Here is a 19,624-nt window from a genome sequence, read left to right as displayed (position 1 = left end):
GGAAAACCCTTATCTCCTATCCACTGCTAGCTCCTGATCCGTCAGGAGTAATGTGCCTGTGGTAAGTCAGGTACATGAATAGTAAGTGGTGTAAGAATCACCCACCCCATTACTCATAGAGCGTGGCAGAGGTTTCACCCGGTTCATTGCAAAACACTGTCATCGTATGCACGCCGGGGCCCAGTGCGTGGAAAATTTGGTAATCTAGTGAGCCGGGTGACCCGCGCGCTCTATCAGTAGCACCTGCGTGTCCAGCCTTGACTTGGGGTGTGTGTAGGTCACTGGCAGGTAGGGGCTGGAGAAGGCGATGTATTGGACCCAAAGAACAGAGGTTGTTTTGGCGCCCAGGTCACAGATTTGTGAATTGTGCCAAAGAAGTTAAGGCGCGCTGCTTTTCGGGCACCTGATTTCCTAGTGGTTACCAGAGATTCCAACTCTTATCTAGTTGTGTAAAAAGATGAACATACGTTGGACACTTTTGCAAGCAAATCGAATCACTTTGATGTGTAAGAGTGAACATCTGTCATTCAGCAACAAGGAGCCCCAAAGGGTAAATGTGAGTTTTCGAATACATGTGTTATGTTATGTTAAAACTTAATACAGCTTCTCTTAAATACAGATCGAGGTGTAGTTTATGTGGTGGGGTTAGGCAAGATTAGATAAGGATAGGTTTAGCCTGGTTATTTTGTGTTTCCAAGTGTACACCCAGAAGTCCTGATGTCTCTGCTGCAGCTCTGAATTGCTTCCCCCCCCCCGAGGTTTTTCTGCCTTTCATCTTTTTTACCTGCTCGTGTCAAAATCCCAGAGACCTCTTAAATGTCTTATTAATTTAGCTTTAGTTTGGTTGCATCCGTTCCAGGAACCAGTATGAAGTTATTTAATATTTAAAATCTTGCTTTCATCTCTGCCAAAAGGGTGAGCAGAGGTCTTGTGCATCAGATTTCAAGCTGCTGCTGTCCAGCTAAACAGGGCCGGCCGGAAGCCAGATTTTCACTGCCGCTATAGTGGGTGGCACAATAGATGCTGCAGTCCATAAATGTGATTCTATTATGGTGCCAACAAGGGAATTGTTTTCAAAGATTAAATCACAGGTAATTGATCATTTATACATTTATACTTCTGATCAACTGAATTAAATTGAAACCTGCTATAGTTGTCAATTGTCACATGAATTTGGACATGGTACACACAGTATTCAGAAAGAAGAAAAGCTACACAAATATTGATTTGATAAAGTAATATCTCTTTATATAAATTTGTTTAGGAAGGGTACTTTCTATAATGAGAAAAATTCATCAATGACAAGTGGACTGTAAAAAATAAATTGTTTGTCACGTCCACTTGCGTTGTGGTCCACTCTTAGAACATTGAATCTTGCATAACTGAAAACAATGATTCTTATGACTAAGTTCTTTCAACATAAAGGATGTGGACAAAGAAGTCGACGTTTCGGCCTTGTAGTGGTTAAATCCTTAAGGCCATCCTCAGGACAATTCAGTCTTTTGAGAGTAGAGACCCCCTGAATGTTGTCTTGATCCTTATAATTCTCAGTGAAGTATCTTAACTTCAAGGAACTGACAACCTGCTAGTTGAGATTAATGAATAAATCAAGATGATAGGACTAAAAGGTTCAATCCGCGTCTCAACAGCGTATCTGCTTTAAAAGGAGTTTTTCACTTGGGCAGATAGCGGAAATGGCGTATTCAATCGACATTTGCACAGCGTATTTATTCAAATTCCAATTCCAATCGGTCTCGAACCTGGTGCCTCATAGGAAAGTTAAATGTGCCAATCAGGTTTTAAGCCAATTTCGACATGTTTTAGGGGATCAAAGCACATAGACTGGACACTGGACAGCAGTGTCCTAGTGTTCGAGTTCAAGATTACCAAAAGGCTAGTTCCAAACGAAATGAAAAACTGGGGGTGACTAACAGAAAGGGGGTGACTATACAAAGTGGATAGAATCAAACAAATGGATCAATTCTTGGAGACAGAGTACCTAGGAGAGGGCGTGGGTGACACGCCTGGCAGCGCTGAAATTGAAGTCATTTCCAGGCACTGGCACAGGGTGGGGGGGGGGGTCGAGAACCCTAGTTTTTTCAGTGAATTTCTAGTTTTTTTTATTTTTATGTAGAGTACTATTTTATTACAATTCCTTATTAGCCTGCGCTGTACCGTGCATGGCCTTCAGCAGGGTTAGGCTAGTTATGTATTTAAATTGCATAGTACTTTACATTAAAAAAACGCTAGAAATTCACTGAAAATATTGAAGGTTAAAATGACGTTATCGTGAAGTATTGTTATAACATTTTACTTTACTTTTTTTTTTAAACTGAGAAATTTACTGGAAAACCAAAGGTTAAAGAGACATTTATAGTTAGATGGAAATATCAGTTAAAATGTTTCAATTTAAGCAAAAAAAACATTGAAATTCACCATAGTCAGGGCCACTGGAATTATGCGATTGTGCGGCCAGGTGATTTTTGCATAATTATACATTTGCCACATAATCCATCATCTGTCTAAGCAGCAACTTTTAACCCCAAAAATGATTTTATTTCTACCTCAAACGATTCAAAAGTTACTAAAAACGCAGCAGCTCACTGTTGCTGTGCACTGGAAGGCCTTTTGCTAAGGTTGACTGGTCACCTTTCTGTTGCTTATTGCTATATTTGGATTTAAACGGGTACTAATGAGGCACACCCAATACCCAGACAGTGTTAACAAATATAACAAGCATTTACAATGTAACGGTTTCGCCTTTGGAAAAGTTAGAGCTATTGGCATTGTAAATGACAACATTTGTATTTATGTGCTGGTTTTGAAAACAGATAAATAAATGGCATTGTCATTTACATTGCCAATAGCTTAATCTCTCGCAAATGTGAGACCTATTGTACCCTACGGACGAGCTCAGCAGACAGCAATTACTACCACACACACACACCCACACCCAGAGCCAGCCACACACACCCAGAGCCAGCCACACACACACCCAGAGCCAGCCACACACACACCCAGAGCCCCACACACACACACCCAGAGCCGTCACATACACACACCCACTGGAGCAGTCACACACACACACACTGGAGCAGTCACACACACACACTCTGGAGCAGTCACATACACACACTCTGGAGCAGTCACATACACACACTCTGGAGCAGTCACATACACACACTCTGGAGCAGTCACATACACACACACACACATTCTGGAGCAGTCACATACACACACACACACACCCTGGAGCAGTCACATACACACACACCCTGGAGCAGTCACATACACACACACTCTGGAGCAGTCACATACACACACACCCTGGAGCAGTCAAACACACACACACACACACACACACACACTCAGGAGCAGTCACATGCACACACACACTGGAGCATTCACACATGCACACACTCTGGAGCAGTCACATACACACACACTGGAGCAGTCACAGACACACACACTCGGGATCAGTCACATACACACACACACTGGAGCAGTCACACACACACACACACACACATACACACACTGGAGCAGTCACACACACACACACACACTGGAGCAGTCACACACACACACACAGACTCTGGAGCAGTCACATACACACACACACACACACACACACACACTGGAGCAGTCATACACACACACACACTGGAGCCGTCACATACACACACACACACACTGGAGCAGTCACATACACACACACACACACACTTTCTCTTATTACAGAACAGTCTGGAGACCCTGTGGTACACAGTGCCAGTCACTTGTCAAGATCTCTGAAATGACAGGCGTGTCAGTATGAGTCATGCACCTGGAAGGGTGAGAGAGTTGTGACAGAATCAGTCAAGCCAGAAGTACCCTTGGGACATATAGCTTCGCTCCAGCACTACTACTTCTCAAGACAAATATTAAGCATGCAATAATTTTAACGAACTAAAAAAAAACTATATGCAAAATATACATTTTACTCATACTGTAAGACAAGGTTCAATACAGACTTGAAGGGGATACTAGCTCTGAATTATGAAACCAGGGGGCATAATGGGCACTTGGCGATTCCTTAGTCCGATACTGGCGGTCAGTAAAGAGGACTTAGTTAGTTTACAAACCTGCTACAGACATCGGTTTACACTCCAGTTAAGCCTTTTATGCATCAAAGGTAGAGCTAACAAACCGCACGAGTTTGACAATAAACACAAATTAGTAACCAGGATATTTTTTGATATAGACGATCACGTTTTTGATGTTTTCCGAGCCCTTCCGTTCGCATAAATAACAAAACTGACGTCCATTGTTTAATCAAATATTGGTCACCACTACGGTGACAGGATATTTAGTGTATGGAAAGGTCTTAAACATGTAAGAAGTGTAAACACTGTTCTGGCAGTGTGAATCACGTCACTCATCAGGCTTTGTCACGTCACTGATCAGGCTTTGTATCAATTCAGTGAAAGATTGTCTATATCCATTTTCTTAGAACATTTGCCACTTTGATAGGGAAGATCCGCAGTAAACACAGAGGTTTCCCAACTCTACCACGTGGCCCTTTTTCCACATCTGAAAATTATTGTACCAGCCGACGCACTTCTTCAGCACAGACATTTATCCGCCTATACTAAGGGTTTGTTAAATTATGCAGCAAAAGAAGACAGACTTCATGACCTAATAAGGCCCATTCTGCGGTAGTCTTATTTCGCCATTTTAACATATTAATACTATCTGTGTAGAGGCTCCACCTCACTGATGCCTGAATATAGGCAATAAGCAAGTGAAATGTGGCGAGATAACCCTACAGGTGTGTGCCCCTGCATGGAACGACGTTTGTGGCGTATTAAAGTCACTAGTTCCGTTCGAGTTACAAACCTCACTTAGTTTGGAATCTGCAAATTATGAAGCAGTTGGTGGATTATTTGGCAAATATGGTAATTGTTAGACCTGACATCATTGGCTTGAGTCTCTCCTCCATTTTTTCTGTTTGCCTCTACTGTTTTTCGATGTTTTGCTGGTATATGCTTTGGGTGCTGTGCCACGGCTGATCCGTGCCACAGCGCAAGTACTCCCTATGTTAAATTGATGTATCTATGGTATCCATGTTTGGCTTATTTGGTTTACTGTCAGTCCCTAGTCTAGTGCACCAGGAGTGCCGGGGCTTGTAAATACAAATGCCGCTCGTGGGCTTGCAGCACGTGTTGTGCCACCCACAGGAGCGGCCTCGTAAAATAATGTCTACGGGTCGGTCATTGCGAGACCCACGTGCAGCCTAGTGCTGTCACGCAGGCTGCGCAAGTATACCTACTTGCCAGCCCCCCAACCTTCCCTTGACTTCATGTTAGCCACCCCTATGGTAGGCCCACGGGCAGGGTGCACTGTAAGTATAAGGTAGGACACGCCTGACCAGGTTGGCATGTCCTAATAGTGAATTACCGCCATCTTCGGTCTTCACTATTGCGAGGTAGCCTGCTCTCCATTGATTAGAATGGGCCGCCGGGATTATTAATGCTATGATCCTAGCTGGCTCGGGCAGCATGGTGCAATGTCGAGTTTGGTATCCCTGAACTCTGGGTTTAATTACGCATCCGTTGGTGTGGATGGTTTTTGGACTCTGGGTTCGAAAATAGCACTTTTAGAAAGTGTCTATTTTCTTGTCTAACCATATCTGGTTTCTGTTGGTCTTGCGTGTGTGTGACAGGAGCTGGGTGGCTCCACAGGTCTGGATGAGTCAGTGTGGGATGAGTGGGACATTTGCGTTGAGAGTAGGGGGAGAGTAGTTGTTGATAGCCTGCCCTGCCTGATACAATGCTGGCTCCACCTCCTACCAAGCGGCTGATGGCTCTGTGCCTGCCATGGACGATCCTAGCCCCACCTCCTGCCAGGAGGCCGATAGCTCTGCTCCTGCCAGTGTCAATGCTGGCTCCACCTCCTGCTGGGCGTCTGAGGACCCAGCCCTGCTCAGTGAATAGGCCAGGTGCTTCTGCCTGGCTCCGCCCACAACAGACCCAGGATGTTGGGAAATTCCCCTGCATGGACAAAGGGATCAAAGCCGAAGAGGGGTATAAGAGAAGGACCCCGGAACCAAGAATTTAGATCACTTCTGACAAGGAACCCTGTAACCACGGACAGGAGGCCTGCTGATCTGAGGACTTGCCTACCCCTTCTGCCAGTGTGCTGTTTGCTGGGGGGATTCCTGCAGTGCTTCTTTATTTTTGCCAAGGAACCAGGAGAGAAGAACTGTGTGTGTACTCTCACGCTTGCTAAGAAAATCTCCAAGGACTGGAAGAGTGCCAGTCTCCTGCTGAAGTCACAGGGCTAAAAGACTTCATCTGCTAAAGTGCTATTTGCTGGAATCGTGAATCCAGCACCTCTGAAAGAACCAGCAATCTCGACGCCGACGGACATCGCCGAATCCAGCTCGACGTAGTGGGTAACGGCCCCAGTGTCCCGCTTCCTCGACGACCGGCCGCCGGGCCCGACCGACGCCAGCAGCAACGCCAGTGAGTGGGAGTACGGCTCTAGCTCCAAGGGACCTCGTGTCTGCACCGCTGCTGATCGCATCAACTGTGTGCCCTCTCGACGCCGTGAGCGCTGCTCACTCTGTTCAACCGCACCATCGACGACGCCTGCTGAGGCCTGATCGACACCGAAGACGCGACGCCGGATTGCTCGACGCCGCTGATCATCGTGTGCTTCATTTTCAAAGGTACTGTGTTGTTGGGGGTCCGTGTGACTCCGGGCTCGACGTAGCGCTCCTCGCGGTCGACGCCGAACCTTTGGATTAACTTTGCCTCGACGTCGTGTAGCCCCCGTGTGGGTTACCCTGTTGCTAAGAACTGTGTTTCCAAGAAGAAGATTGGCTTTAAAAGACTTTGTGCTAAAGAAGAAACTACCTTGAATCGTTTTTCCCTTCCCAGAGTATTTATTAAGATTGCGTACATTTTTGTCGTTATTTGGTCTTGTGCTAAGCCTTATATAAAAATACTTATTTTTATAATACTACGGTGTCGTGTCCATTTGTAGTGTATTCACTTTATTACTGTATGTGGTCATAATTGCTTAACACACAGCCTCTGAGATAAGCCTGTCTGCTCTGCCAAGCTACCAAGGGGGTGAGCAGGGGTTATCGAAGGGTGTGATCCCCTTGCCCTGACTAGAAAAGGTGTGTCCCTATTTGTCAGAAGTGTATACCTCTGCCAACTAGAGACAGCCGGTTCTAACATTGGATACAGCGGTGAGGATTTGGACCTTGCATTTATGACCCATGTACAGTGATTAGTGTGCGCTACATAGTGAAAGCAGACCATAACTCAGTCACAATCTAGTTTGGAAGGATCCTATCTTTGGTTCTCCGCTTTTCTGAAGCTTGATTTTTTTTAACACTGCCAGTTTTGACCATGAGTGACAACGGAGTCACTACCCCTGTTGTTGTTGTTGAAGTGGAGGAATTCAACAGAGCGAAGATAAACGACTACGGCTTGAAGAAACTGAAAGCCTTCTGCGAGCAGTTTAAAGTTCCTACCAAAGGCCTCTCGTTGAAGGAGGAATATCTCAAAGCTCTGGAGGCTTGGTTGGAATCCAGAAATCCCACTGATCCAGTGGTGGTACCGCCAGTGGAAGGGGATGAGGAGGCGCCAGCGAATGGGCCTGAGTCCTCTCCCGGAAGCAGTGTTTCCTCCAAAGGTCTTTCCCCTGAAGAACGAGAAGAAAGGGCGAAGGAGCGAGCATACAACATGGAAATGGCAAGGCTAAAGATAAATGGGCAGTTGGAGTTAGAAAATGCAAGAGGTAGACGGGAAGCTGATTTGGAGACCAAAAGGTTAGATTTTGAACGAGAGAAGTTAGCTTTGGAGCGTGAAGCCAGGTTGAGGGAGCTGGATATCCAAGCTAAGAAGTTAGAATTGAATCCCTCTGGTGGCAGCATTCCATCTGGGCCTGCAGAAAGTAAGTTTTACTTTCCCAAAGATGTGATAAAGGATTATCATAGAAACGAAGATATTGGTCAGTGGTTTAAGGCATATGAGCTAGCATTGTTGGCCCACCAGGTCCCTGAGAAGAATTGGGGAGTGGGGTTGTGGGGTCGCTTTGTGAATGAGGGGAGAAGATACCCTGTTAGACATGCCTGTTGCGGATAGGATGTCGTATGCTCATATGAAGGATGCTTTAATGTTGCGGTATGGCCTAACCCCCGAGAAGTACAGACAAACTTTTAGAGAATGTAAGAAGTTGCCTGGTACGACGTGGGTTGAATATGTGTCTTATTTTTGCAGAGCCATGGATGGTTGGGTAAAGGGCAGCAAAGTGGAAAGTTATGAAGCTCTTTATGATTTGTTTGCTTGGGAGCACTTGTCGAATAACTGTTTTCCAGAGCTGCGCCAGCACCTGATTGATAGCAAGATATCTAACCCTAGAAAACTTGCTGAGGAGGTGGACCGCAGGGTCAGTACCAGGGTCCACAAGGGTCCAGTGGGAGACTCAGCCAAGGGTGGGCAGGGTCCCCAGCAGAAGAGTGGGGGGGACAAGGGTAAACAGAAGGAGTCTCAGAAAGGGCCCCAAAGTAATCCCCAAGGGAACCAAGGGAAAGGTTCCCAGCCTCCCCCTGAGAAGAAGCCAGGGGCCCCGACAGGTAAACCTGTTCATAGGGGCCCCCTGACCTGCTACGGTTGTGGGCAGGTGGGACACCGGTTTTACGACCCCCAGTGTCCCAAAAAGGATTCAAATGCACCGCCGCGTGCACCCCCGTCAGTTGGCGAGTGTAGCCTTGGGAGGGGAGGAGATGGTTGTCCATGGTGGGAGGGGTCCCGCAGAGATGTCCCTGGTCTCGCTAGGAGACATGCAAATGGTCCCTCCACCCCCTCTGCCTAGTAACACTAGTAAATATAGGCAGTGGGTGACCATTAATGGCCATAGAGTGGAAGCTCTCAGAGACACCGGAGCGAGTGTGACAGCTGTCAAGTGTCACTTGGTGTCCAGAGAGCAGGTGGTTCCCCACACATTCTACCCCGTGATAGCTGCCGACAACTCCCAGAAAGAGTGTGAGGTAGCTCAGGTTTCCTTTGAATGGGGGGCAGTTTCAGGTACTCTTCAGGTTGCTGTGAGGCCCGCCATGCCTGTCGATTGTCTCCTGGGCAATGATTTAGTAGACCCCCCTTGGGCGAAGGTGGAGAGAGAGGCGCACTTGAAGATGTTGGGTGTGCCAGAGTGGGTGTGTGCAACCACTCGTTCGATGACAGCGAGTAAGGGTGTTGATGGGGTCCCGGAGCCTGAAAGTACGGCCCAGGACCCAGCTGTGAAGAGAAGAGGCAGGAGGCGCGGGAAACCGGCCCCCGTAGTTCCCGTAGTCCAGGAGGAGGTAGACCCTGAGGGGGATGCCCGGAGCCCACAGGGGAACAAATTGCCGAACTGGGAGACCTGACCGAGCTGACCCACTGGCAGCAGGACGGTGGTCCCTCCAGGGAGGAATTCTGTGCGGAACAGAAGGTGTGCCCTTCTCTTGTGGGCATGAGGCAGCAGGCCTCAGCCCAATCCTCAGGTGATCAGTCAGGGTCACATTTTGTGTACTGGGAGAACGACCTCCTGTATAGCGAGCCTAAGGCTGCTGAGCCTGGGTCAGCCCGTGTGCTGGTGGTACCCCAGCGCTTCAGAGCCTTCCTACTGGGTTTGGCTCATGACGTTCCGTTAGCTGGACATCTGGGGCAGGACAAGACCTATGACAGGCTTGTCACCCATTTTTATTGGCCTCAGATGCGTAGGGATGTAGACATCCATTGCAAGACTTGTCGCACTTGCCAGGCAAGTGGGAAAAGCGTAAGGAAGCAGAAGGCTCCCCTCCAACCTTTTCCGGTGGTCAGTACCCCCTTTGACCGGGTGGGTATTGACATTGTTGGGCCCCTGGACCCCAAGACAGCCCTGGGCAACAGGTTCATCCTGGTCTTGGTGGACCATGCCACACGGTACCCGGAAGCCATCCCTCTCAGAACAGTGACGGCCCCCGTGGTGGGACGGGCACTGATGGGTGTTTTCTCCCGGATGGGGTTCCCCAGAGAGGTGGTGTCAGACCGAGGCACCAACTTCATTTCGAACTATATGAAGTCTCTGTGGAAGGAGTGTGGGGTAACCTACAAGTTCACCACTCCTTACCACCCTCAAGGGAACGGGCTGGTTGAGAGATTCAACCGGACCCTGAAAGGCATGATCATGGGTCTCGAAGAACTAATGAGGCGGAAATGGGACGTCCTCTTGCCATGCCTGTTGTTTGCTTACCGAGAGGTGCCGCAGAAGTCTCTAGGGTTCAGCCCCTTTGAGCTCTTATACGGTCACCCGGTAAGAGGGCCTTTGAGTCTGGTCAAGGAAGGCTGGGAGCAATCTCCCAGGAAACCTCCCCAGGATGTATACAGTTACATGCTGGCCTTTCGGAACCAGACTCGGCGCTTCAGAGAACTTGCTCAGGCAAATCTGGAGGCCAGCCAGGAGGAGATGAAGCGTTGGTACGACCGGAATGCCACTCTGGTAGAGCTTCAGCCTGGTCAGGAAGTGTGGGTCATGTCCCCTGTGGAACCTTGTGTGCTCAAGGACAGGTGGACTGGACCGTTTAAGGTTGTGGAGAAGAAGAGCGATGCCACCTACTTGGTGGACTTGAAATCTCCCAGGAACCCCTTGCGGGTCCTGCATGTCAACCGTTTGAAGCCCCACTTAGAGAGGTCCGAAGTGGGCATGCTCCTAGCTACAGATGCTGGAACGGAGGAGGAGAGTGAGCCTCTTCCTGACCTCCTGTGTGCTAAAGAGCAGGATGGGTCAGTAGATGGTGTTGTCCTCTCTGACACACTGACCCTTGAACAGAAACAGGATTGTCGCCACCTGTTGGGACAATTCCCGGATCTGTTTTCCTTGGTTCCGGGTGTCACTCATTGGTGTGTCCATGACGTTGACACCGGAGACAGCCCTCCTGTGAAGCACAAGGCTTACAGGGTGACTGACAAGGTCAGAGCGTACATTAAGGAGGAGGTCTCCAAAATGTTCGCGTTAGGGGTGATTGAGTCCTCTAGCAGTCCTTGGGCCAGCCCAGTGGTCTTGGTCCCGAAGGCTGCAGCGCCTGGTGCTTCACCAGAACTCCGGTTCTGCGTGGACTACCGAGGACTCAATTCGGTCACGAAGACTGACGCGCACCCCATCCCCAGAGCTGATGAGCTCATCGATCGGTTGGGGGCTGCCCGGTACCTTAGTACGTTTGATCTAACGTCTGGGTACTGGCAGATCGCCTTGACTGATGGGGCAAAGGAGAGGTCCGCATTCTCCACACCAGATGGGCTATACCAGTTCCGGGTGATGCCCTTTGGGATGAAGAATGCCCCTGCCACCTTCCAGAGGTTGGTCAACCAGGTCTTGGCTGGACTGGAGGATTTCAGTGCCGCCTACCTGGACGACATCGCAGTGTTCAGCGCCAGCTGGGAGGAACACTTGCGCCACCTCCAGGAAGTGTTGTTGGCCCTGCGCGGAGCAGGCCTCACAATCAAAGCCAGTAAGTGCCAGATTGGGCAGGGTTCGGTGGTGTACTTGGGGCACCAAGTAGAGAGCGGCAAGGTTGCCCCCCTGCAACCCAAGATTGATACCATCCTGGCTTGGGCGCCGCCCAAAACCCAAACTCAGGTGAGAGCCTTCTTAGGACTCACGGGTTACTACAGGAGGTTTGTCAAGGATTACGGTAACATTGTGCACCCCTTGACTTCGCTGACTTCCAGGAAGCAGCCACGAAACGTGATCTGGACTGATGCCTGTCAAACGGCCTTCGACACCCTGAAAACTGCAATGTGCACAGCACCTATACTCCAGGCACCCGACTTTTCGAAAGAATTTATTGTCCAGACGGACGCTTCAGAGCATGGCGTGGGGGCTGTTCTAGCTCAGGTGAATGAAGAGGGCCGAGACTTGCCTGTAGCCTTCATCAGTCGGAGGTTACTTCCCAGGGAAACGAGGTGGAGTGCGATAGAGAGAGAAGCATTTGCTGTGGTCTGGGCGCTGAAGAAGCTAAGACCCTACCTGTTTGGGACTCACTTCCGGGTTCAGACAGACCACAGGCCCTCAGATGGTTGATGCAGATGAGGGGTGAGAATCCGAAACTGTTGAGGTGGTCCATTTCTCTACATGGGATGGACTTTACGGTGGAACACCGTCCTGGTACAGATCACGCCAATGCTGATGGTCTGTCCAGATTTTTCCGCCTTAGTGATGAGGACTCCCTAGGTCAAGGGTAGTTCTCCCCACATTTCAGCTGGAGGGGACACGTGTTAGACCTGACATCATTGGCTTGAGTCTCTCCTCCATTTTTTTCTGTTTGCCTCTACTGTTTTTCGATGTTTTGCTGGTATATGCTTTGGGCGCTGTGCCACGGCTGATCCGTGCCACAGCGCAAGTGCTCCCTATGTTAAATTGATGTATCTATGGTATCCATGTTTGGCTTATTTGGTTTACTGTCAGTCCCTAGTCTAGTGCACCAGGAGTGCCGGGGCTTGTAAATACAAATGCCGCTCGTGGGCTTGCAGCACGTGTTGTTGTGCCACCCACAGGAGCGGCCTCGTAAAAGAATGTCTACGGGTCGGTCATTGCGAGACCCATGTGCAGCCTAGTGCTGTCACGCAGGCTGCGCAAGTATACCTACTTGCCAGCCCCCCAACCTTCCCTTGACTTCATGTTAGCCACCCCTATGGTAGGCCCACGGGCAGGGTGCATTGTAAGTATAAGGTAGGACACGCCTGACCAGGTTGGCATGTCCTAATAGTGAATTACCGCCATCTTCGTTCTTCACTATTGCGAGGTAGCCTGCTCTCCATTGATTAGAATGGGCCGCCGGGATTATTAATGCTATGATCCTAGCTGGCTCGGGGAGCATGGTGCAATGTCGAGTTTGGTATCCCTGAACTCTGGGTTTAATTACGCATCCGTTGGTGTGGATGGTTTTTGGACTCTGGGTTCGAAAATAGCACTTTTAGAAAGTGTCTATTTTCTTGTCTAACCATATCTGGTTTCTGCTGGTCTTGCGTGTGTGTGACAGGAGCTGGGTGGCTCCACAGGTCTGGATGAGTCAGTGTGGGATGAGTGGGACATTTGCGTTGAGAGTAGGGGGAGAGTAGTTGTTGATAGCCTGCCCTGCCTGATACAATGCTGGCTCCACCTCCTGCCAAGCGGCTGATGGCTCTGTGCCTGCCATGGACGATCCTAGCCCCACCTCCTGCCAGGAGGCCGATAGCTCTGCTCCTGCCAGTGTCAATGCTGGCTCCACCTCCTGCTGGGCGTCTGAGGACCCAGCCCTGCTCAGTGAATAGGCCAGGTGCTTCTGCCTGGCTCCGCCCACAACAGACCCAGGATGTTGGGAAATTCCCCTGCATGGACAAAGGGATCAAAGCCGAAGAGGGGTATAAGAGAAGGGCCCCTGAACCAAGAATTTAGATCACTTCTGACAAGGAACCCTGTAACCACGGACAAGAGGCCTGCTGGTCTGAGGACTTGCCTACCCCTTCTGCCAGTGTGCTGTTTGCTGGGGGGATTCCTGCAGTGCTTCTTTATTTTTGCCAAGGAACCAGGAGAGAGGAACTGTGTGTGTACTCTCACGCTTGCTAAGAAAATCTCCAAGGACTGGAAGAGTGCCAGTCTCCTGCTGAAGTCACAGGGCTAAAAGACTTCATCTGCTAAAGTGCTATTTGCTGGAATCGTGAATCCAGCACCTCTGAAAGAACCAGCAATCTCGACGCCGACGGACGTCGCCGAATCCAGCTCGACGTAGTGGGTAACGGCCCCAGTGTCCCGCTTCCTCGACGACCGGCCGCCGGGCCCGACCGACGCCAGCAGCAACGCCAGTGAGTGGGAGTACGGCTCTAGCTCCAAGGGACCTCGTGTCTGCACCGCTGCTGATCGCATCAACTGTGTGCCCTCTCGACGCCGTGAGTGCTGCTCACTCTGTGCAACCGCACCATCGACGACGCCTGCTGAGGCCTGATCGACACCGAAGACGCGACGCCAGATTGCTCGACGCCGCTGATCATCGTGTGCTTCATTTTCAAAGGTACTGTGTTGTTGGGGGTCCTTGTGACTCCGGGCTCGACGTAGCGCTCCTCGCGGTCGACGCTGAACCTTTGGATTAACTTTGCCTCGACGTCGTGTAGCCCCCGTGTGGGTTACCCTGTTGCTAAGAACTGTGTTTCCAAGAAGAAGATTTGCTTTAAAAGACTTTGTGCTAAAGAAGAAACTACCTTGAATCGTTTTTCCCTTCCCAGAGTATTTATTAAGATTGTGTACATTTTTGTCGTTATTTGGTCTTGTGCTAAGCCTTATATAAAAATACTTATTTTTATAATACTACGGTGTCGTGTCCATTTGTAGTGTATTCACTTTATTGCTGTATGTGGTCATAATTGCTTAACACACAGCCTCTGAGATAAGCCTGTCTGCTCTGCCAAGCTACCAAGGGGGTGAGCAGGGGTTATCGAAGGGTGTGATCCCCTTGCCCTGACTAGAAAAGGTGTGTCCCTATTTGTCAGAAGTGTATACCTCTGCCAACTAGAGACAGCCGGTTCTAACAGTAATTATAAATGCGAAAACGTTGCTGCGCATAATCAGAGTCGCTGCCTATACCCAGGCACCATGGTGAGGTAGTTACACCAGAGCGATATTACCCAAAGGAGAATAACTGCTCCCACCACAAACCACGCTCAGTAGCACATCAAACGAACACATCAGTAGGGATGTGAGCAATTACGCGCACTATGACACAATCAAAAACACTAACGCATAGGTCACACAGGAATATGGAATTAATTCATAAAAGCGACTCTCTTCTGGTTTTGCACGAAAACGACATTAAAATGCACACGTAGGGAAGAAAAACACATTAATGCACACAAAATGCACAGGAGTGCCCCCCCCCCAATAATCCAACGACAGCTGATCTATCATATATTAATTAGATCATCTGTGTAACTTAGACAAGTATCCAGGATGCGCGTTTACAATTTGTTATTTAAGAGCCATCATTGATGTGAAACGAACAATTCCTATAATGCAAGAGACAAAATCAAGGATGAACAAGCACCTACGGGCACACGGACAGCGGGAGGGGGGCGGGAACGGGGACACGAACAGCGGGAGGTGGGGGCAGGAACAGGAAGACGGATAGCGGGAGGGGGGTGCGGGAACGAACGGGCACACGGAAAGCACTCACCTGGACCTGGACTTCCTCCGGCGGCGGTCGGCCGCGGAATGACGTAATTATAAATGCCAAAACGTTGCTGCCGCATAATCAGCCACTGCCTATACCCAAGCACCATGGTGAAGTAGTTACACCAGAGAGATGTTACACAAAGGAGAATAACTGCTCCCACCACTGAAACCATGCTCAGTAACACATCAAACGAACACATCAGCAGGGACGTGAGCAATTACGCGCACTATGACACAATCAAAAACACTAACGCATAGGTCACACAGGAATATGGAATTAATTAATAAAAGCAACTCTCTTCTGGTTTTGCACGAAAACGACATTAAAATGCACACATAGGGAAGAAAAACAAATTTATGCACACAAAATGCACAGGAGTGCCCTGCCCCCCAATAATCCAACGACAGCTGATCTATCATATATTAATTAGATCATCGGTGTAACTTAGACAAGTATCCAGGATGCGCGTTTGCAATTTGTTATTTAAGAGCCATCATTGATGTGAAACGAACAATTCCTATAATGCAAGAGACGAAATCAAGGATGAACAAGCACCTACGGGCACACGGACAGCGGGAGGGGTCGGGAACGGACAGCGGGAGGGTCGGGCGGGAACGGGGACACGAACAGCGGGAGGGGAGGGCAGGAAAGGGAAGACGGACAGCGGGAGGGGGGTGCGGGAACGAATGGGCACACGGAAAGCACTCACCTGGACCTGGACTTCCTCCGGCGGCAGTCGGCCGCGGAATGACGAAAAGAAACCTCGACGAACAAAAAAATAAACCCCGCCCACCGCCGCACTGACGTCCTAAAAGGGGCCGGATGAGAAAAATTCTCAGGAACGCCCACAAGTCGCCTCGCAGAATGACTGACGCCTCTGTTTTCCAATGGCTAGCCTCCATTTATGGAGCTAGCCAATGGGAAACAGAGGCGGGACAAACAGCCAAACTGCAAAACAAAAGATTTCGCCTGCGTGAAACGCTGCTTGCGCAGCTTTCGACAGGCGAAACCTAAAAAGTACAAAATAATAAAGTAATACTGATAAAAAATGTACTGCGTTATGACTCATAAATTGCCTTTTCTTGCTGCATAATTTGCTCAATCCTACCCCATAATTTGTCCCTCTACTGCCACATAATTCCAGTGGCCTTGACCATAATAAATTGAAGCAACACCCACGCCATGCACTGATTAGTTTAACTTGACATTTTCACCTAACTATAATGTCTCTTTAACCTTTGCTAATGCGAGTACTAAATAAAATGTTTTTAAAACGTTATGTATTTTCTGTTGTTTGCTTTGCTTGCTTGTGAAGTGCACTGTTGAACGCTCTCATAGCAGGAGCGGGTTGCCTTTAAAATTAAATTAAATGCCATTAATGCGGATGTAAAGTGGCCTTATCTCGCCGTCCACGTGACCCCCCTCTCGCCCTGCCAGGATGGAGAAAGAAGGCGAGATGTGTAAGTACCAGCCTCCCGGAAGCCGCTCCCAGCAGGCCTTGCATTATTGTGTCATTTCGTTCAGCAGGGGGGACGATAAAAGCTTCAACCATGAATTAAACACAGAAAGCCCGCACCGCGCGAGACGTACAGTGACGTCTTCTTGATTTAAAGCTTAATATATCTTGGGGGGGCTCCCTGGGGGCCCGAGAGAGCTGGTACGTCTCCATCCTTGCAGCCTGGGCCGGCTCTCTCAGCTCCTCAGGAGACACCGTTACACCACAAAACCTACCTCCCAGGGGGCGAATCAAGGCAGAGGAAATCAGCCGCGCTCCTGTGAGCTCACCAGGAGAATGAGCTCGCAGAGACAGAGGCATAAAACACATTAGTCACTGTCTGCGGGTGACCTGGCCCTGGGGCGGCTGTCTGTGGACTGACTCGTCGCCACTGTAGGTCAGGGATAAACAAAATGGCGACCGAGTCTGTGGGAACCAGTGCTTAATATGTCACATAAAATAAGTTTAGGCGCCCAAAGTTTTTCATAGGCACTGGACACGGACGTTGTAGAATACCAAGGCTGCCTGGTCTTAATTCCACCTCATGTCTCTTTATCTCACCTCATGTCTCTTTCTTCCACCCCCTGTCTCTTTATCTCATGAATACTGAGGCTGCACGGTCTAGATTCCACCTCATGCCTCTTTCTTCCACCCCCTACACTTCCTGTCTCGTTATCTCATGAATACCGAGGCTACCTGGTCTTGATTCCACCTCATGCCTCTTTCTTCCACCCCCTTACACTTCCTGTCTCTTTATCTCATGAATACTGAGGCTGCACGGTCTAGATTCCACCTCATGCCTCTTTCTTCCACCCCCCTACACTTCCTGTCTCTTTATCTCATGAACACCGAGGCTGCCTGGTCTTGATTCCACCTCATGTCTCTTTCTTCCCCCACCCTACACTTCCTGTCTCTTTATCTCATGAACACCGAGGCTGCCTGGTCTTGATTCCACCTCATTCTTCCACCACCCTATACTTTGTGTCTCTCTATCTCATGATTAAAAGTGAGATTTAGCACACACCAGTACTAAATTTGTACCGGTGCTTGCAGGTGATAGGTATCAGCACTCGTTTTTAGGGACCAGGACTTACTTTTTATCAGTCTCTGACCCAGAGCAGGAGATATTTAAAAATGCTACAAAATGGAAAAAGAATAAAGAGAAAAGTAGGAAAGAAGTCACAAGATGGTAAAAAAGGGGTGAAAAAGAACATGTAAGAGTCCGATAAAGAGTGGAAGTGTAGGGTGGCGGAAGAAAGAGGCATTCGATTTATTGAAGACTAGACACGCTTAGTATTCTTCAGAAAAAGAGACAGGGAGTGTAGGGTGATGGATGAAAGAGGCATGAGGTGGAGTCAAGACCAGGCAGCCTTGGTATTCTCCAACCCTGGCAGCAGGCTACATAAAACAATTTTGGGCCCTTGCACTGGTTTATTTTTATTTTTTTAATTAAATACATGCTACCCTTATCCTTGACCTGAACCCTAACCCTAATATCATTCCTGCAGCTCCCCTTATGCCTCCCTCTGCACTTACACTGGCTGATCCCTGACCTTACCTAACCTTAATGAACTCTCTAACCCTGTCCTCCACCTCGGCAAATACCTCACCTTTCCTATTTTGAGACAAGACCTTTTGTGGCACGATTGTTTTTTACTGTAAACTGAATGGTCATGAGGCCTCTGCTCCGGGTGTCACCACCTCTTACCTGCTAAGTTTCCATTGTCCTTACCTGATGTGCTGCTCTAGTCCAGATTTTTTTTCCTTTGAATTCTGGCACTTGTAGTCCCTGTTTCATAATGGCATAAACAAGACTACAAGTCCCAGAATTAAAAACAAAACCTGGACTGGAGCTGCACTTCACACAAGAACCTGGGAAACTTGTCAGGGCTGCCACCTGAGAGGCCCATCCAGAGTGGCATGGAGGTAACAAATAGCTAATCACGTCAGATGTTATTTCTGTGCTCCATCAGTCCCCCCCGCCCCTCCCCTCCGAGACTCCTGCATCCTGCCTGTGCACAGTGCACCTGCTCCCAGCGGCCTTGTTTCTCGCTTCCATAGAATCTCACACCTCTGCCTGGCTGCTGGGCCCCTCCCCCACCCTCCGCGGTGTAACATCTGGGGAGGGGGGGGGTGCTAATGAGTCAAGTAGCACATGTTCTCCCCAGGCCCCCAGGCGTCGGCTGCTGCCGCACAGAAGAAACACTGCACAGCGCTTAGAAGCTGAAACGTGAGGGTGTTTGTTAGGGTGGGCGTCCCTGTTTTTCCAGCTGTCCCTGCAGATTTCAAGAAATTAAGCTCATGTTCCGGTTTTTAGAAAGGGTCGGCTGAAAACGGTGGGAGGTGTCTTTTTATGTTTTGCAAACAGTTAGTAGCTGTTATTATTAAAAAAAGCAATTTAATTAACAAGCATGCTACTGGCTTTAAAAATGGCATTTTATTTACATTCTTACTGCCTCCTCTGTCATTTTCTGCTAAGTAGGGCTGTTATTCTGTGCACTGGGTTGAAGTCAAATTGTAGTCCTTCTTCTATTTTGGGGAAATGTACCTGTTTTTGGCTTTAAAATTCTGGTCACCCTAGTGTTTGTGCTTTTACACGAGGGGGGCTTTGCAAATGTGAGATTGTCGAGGAGGGGGCGCCCGCTGGTGTGTAATCGAGGACGCTCACGCTTCCTATGGTCCAGCCCAGGTTTTTGCTTTGCATTCTGGAACACGTAGTCCTGACTTTACCACAGGATGAAGCCCACAATGCAAAAAATATAAACTTGGAAAAGATGAGCTTGTCAAGCATGGGACTGGAAACCTGAGAGCGCTTCGTTATCATCTGGAGTCCTCCAGCACGCGCACAGAAGATATTGTTATTATTATGGACTAAAAAGCCCCAGCGTTGCCCATCGTGGGTTAGCGCTAGT

The sequence above is a fragment of the Lissotriton vulgaris genome, chromosome 12 (assembly GCF_964263255.1).
Source record: "Lissotriton vulgaris chromosome 12, aLisVul1.2, whole genome shotgun sequence".
In the NCBI taxonomy this organism is placed as follows: Eukaryota; Metazoa; Chordata; class Amphibia; order Caudata; family Salamandridae; genus Lissotriton; species Lissotriton vulgaris.
The sequence above is the reverse complement of the archived record's forward strand: the minus strand, read 5'-3'. Positions refer to the sequence as shown.